Genomic DNA, 3,686 nt, shown 5'->3' on the forward strand with positions numbered 1-3,686 from the left:
AATATGGGCATCCAGGTCCCGCTATTGGTTATTGACTAGAGAGAAGTCTCGGTCATGTGTGCATGATTCTCGAACCCGTAGGGTCACACACTTAACGTTCGGTAGCGCTAGGGTAGTGTTGAGATATTAATAGTGGAAAGTACGAAGGTTGTTCAGATTTCCGAATGGGATTCGGGACATCACGAGGAGCTCTGGAATGGTCCGGAGCTAAAGATTCATATATGGAAAGTTGTTATTGGGGTTCCGGAAAAAGTTTGACTTTTTTTCGGTATTATACCACGAAGGTTCTAGAATGTTCTAGAGTGGGGCCCACCTGCTTTGGGTGACCCACATGAACATGGGTAGTGTTGGAAGTCCCCACAACTCTGGTCTAGGAGTATCAAGATCCTACCTTAAATGGAATAGTATCATATCCCCAAGGGATAATATCAGGATCCCTAAGAAAGGGGATAGCAATCTGTGGGGAAGGAAAGGAGGGATTTCCTTTCTCCCCCTTTGACCAACGACCCTAGGGCCTTGGAGGGCAAGCCACCAGGCCCTCCACACCTATATAAGGTGGGGATGCATTGGGGGAAGCACCCCCTTCGACCCTGGCACGTTACCTCTCCCAACTCCTCCCAAGTTTTACCGATACACGCTTGGTGAAGCCCTGCCAGAGTTCCGCTGCCACCACCACCACCAAGCCGTTGTGTTGGTATATATCTCATCTAACTCCTCTCCCTCACTTGCTGGATCAAGAAGGAGAGGATTCCGTCGAACCGTACGTGTGCTAAACTCGGAGGTGCTGCACGTGCGGTACTTGGATCGGATTTGATCACGACGTGAGTACGACTACACCAACCACGATCTCTAGATTGTTAACGCTTTCGGTCTACAAGAGTATGTAGACACCACTCCCCTCTCGTTGCTATACACCTCCTAGATTATATCTTGGGTGTTTGTAGGATTTTTTTTGATTTTCATGCTTCATTCCCGATCAAAAAAAATCTTGTCCCGACACGTATCTCAAAGCACTGATCAGCCATGCCTTGGAGAAATAGTAGAATCGATTGATTAACCTCAGCCATGCTCTTCTTGTGTAGGCAAGGGAAAGCTAGCATGGAGCTCGTGCGAGCAGGGAGATGGCGCAAGCTTATGCACATCCCCAAATAATTGGCGGGACTAATTTGGAGGACCTCCCGATGATTGCCTTGCCTATTTAGCCCCCTTTGGCTGACCGCTCAAACCTCCGCCACCAGGACCCCTTCAAGATTTTTGTCCCAAGAAACTTCCTCGCCTGTCGGCATTCTGCGAACGGGGGTCCCTAGACTTGCCTGCCTGTGGCCGACGGAGTGGCTCCACCAGCGGCCCAGTACGGCCCGTCTTCGTCGACCGGCACTCAAGACCTTCGCGAGGGGCCAAGCCTCGCGAGGCGGATGACACAAGGCCTCCTCAGGAGCGCCCTCACAAGGCAGGCTCGCAAGGGGGGCGGATAGATCAAGGCAGGGGGTACCTCGCGAGGTTCCCGTGACGCAAGCCATGACGACCAAGGCCAGGCAGGCGCCAGGTGGGTGCCAGCGCGCACAGTGTCCTCCTTTCCCCTTTGGTGCTAAGGGGGAAAGTGCAGGCGTGGAGTACAGAGGCATCAGGCAAAGGTTTCCATATCGGTGCAACAAGACCAAGACCAGCAGGACGGCAGGATGGAGGTCATCGTGGAGCCCAAGACGGCGTCACCATAAGAGCCTTTGGCAGGCGAAGACCACCTTTAGTCAGGATAGCTTGTGCTAGCTACCCCCCTTCAAATTGGCTATTGTTGGCTCCCTTCCCGCTCAATATTTGGTAAGAGGACCAGGGCCTCTATAAATAGGGCTTGCCACCACAGTAGAGCGGGAGGGAACCTTGAGCAGAACCACCCACCAAGCACAAGAAAACCCCTCCTTTAGGAGGCTCTTCTTCCCCTTGTACTGTTCATCAACAGCCCAAGAGGCAATCCACCACCACCACACTGGGGTAGGGTATTACACCACAACGGTGGCCCAAACCAGTATAAATCTTGTGTCTCTTGTGTTGTGAGTTCATCGAGCTAAGCTTAGAGATCACGGCGAGGCTGAGAGCGAGATTCTGTAGGGGGAAATCTTCATGCACACCCCAGTGTTTGAACCTCAAGGGTCTTTCCGGAACCCGAAATCTGACATTTGGCACGCCAGGAAGGGGTGTGCCGAAGTCTTCCTTCCACTGATCCGCGTCCCACCGCTTCGTCGCATCCATGTCCGACGCCCGCCCGGCCGCTCTTGCCACGCGCTTCGCCCAGACAGCTCCTATCGGCGGACCTTCCCGTGATTCTCCGTCGCCTGCCGCCAACACCGCCACCGGACCGCCGGGCAACGAGCAGCAAGCATCCTCACTGCATCCCTCGGTGCGGCGGGACGGCCGACCGCCACTCCGTCGCTAACCGTAGCCAGTTCGTTATCCCACGCGCGTCGCGCCCCCGCGGACACGTAGGCCGCGCTACTTACGGTGCACGAGCTCCTATGTTACCGCCCCGTTGACGACCTCTAAGAGGAGTGGCTCGCTCACATCACCGAGATTGTCAACGCCGCAGGTGGATTTCCCGTGCCGTCCCTCTCGTTGCCTTGCCCTCCACCAAGTATGGGCGGCGTGGCTCATGGAGCACCTCCACCACCTCTACCCCAAGACGGCGCCCTAGCACCAAGGCGCGTGGCCCGTGGACGTGACCCACCGCGTCCGATACCCGCGCGTGAAGAAGGAAGCTGTCAAGAAATCCCTCGGCCTCGAGAAGGCGCCCCCGTGCTCCCTGCACCAGCGTGACAAAACCGCGTGCTGCCTATGGCAGTGGTGCGCAGGCACCATCAAGAGTAAGCTCCGCGTCAGCAAGGGGCCCTGGTGACCATAATAGACTGCCGCGCCTTCACCCCCGAGCTGCATAGCGTCGCCTGGTCGGGCAAGTTCAAGCCGGACCTGCCTCCTAGCTACGACGGCACTCCCGACCCCACGGAGTTCTTACAGCTCTACGAGCTGAGCATCAAGGTGGCCAAAGGCGATGAGAAAGTCATGGCGAATTGGTTTCCCATGGTACTCAAGGACGGTGCTCGCTTGTGGCTCCTGAACCTGCCTCCCGTTTCGATCTCCTCCTGGGACGAGATGCGCAGTCGCTTCATCACTAACTTCCAGGGCACTCACGACCGCCCCCCGGTCACGGGTGACCTGTGCCGCATGAGGCAGCAGCCTGGGGAGACCCTGCAGAAATACATCCAGCGCTTCAATAGGGTCCGCCTCATGATCCCCAAGGTGACGGACGAGGCCATCATCTCAGTGTTCTCTGATGGCGTTCGTGATGTCAAGATGACAGAGGAGTTCGCCATCCACGAGGAGTTGTGCACATCCCTGGAGCTATTCAACCTGGCGACCAAGTGCGCAAGAGCTGAGGAGGGACGCCTCTCCCTCCTCAAGCTCCCAACTGCCGACCAGGAAGAAAAGAATACCAAGGCCAAGGACGTGAAGCGCAAGGGAGTGGTTGTGCTCGCTGCGGAACCAGACACGAAGCATGGCAAGGACCAGCCGGAGTCGTCCAAGGGCAGTCGACCCTTCTGCGCCTACCAAAACCTCCACACCCACAACACCAATGATTGCCAGGACCTTCGGGCCGTTCGAGAAGGACGCTTCGGTCGATGCCCGGAGTGCAACGA

This window comes from Triticum aestivum, chromosome 7B (genome assembly GCF_018294505.1).
Source record: "Triticum aestivum cultivar Chinese Spring chromosome 7B, IWGSC CS RefSeq v2.1, whole genome shotgun sequence".
Classification (NCBI taxonomy): domain Eukaryota; kingdom Viridiplantae; phylum Streptophyta; class Magnoliopsida; order Poales; family Poaceae; genus Triticum; species Triticum aestivum.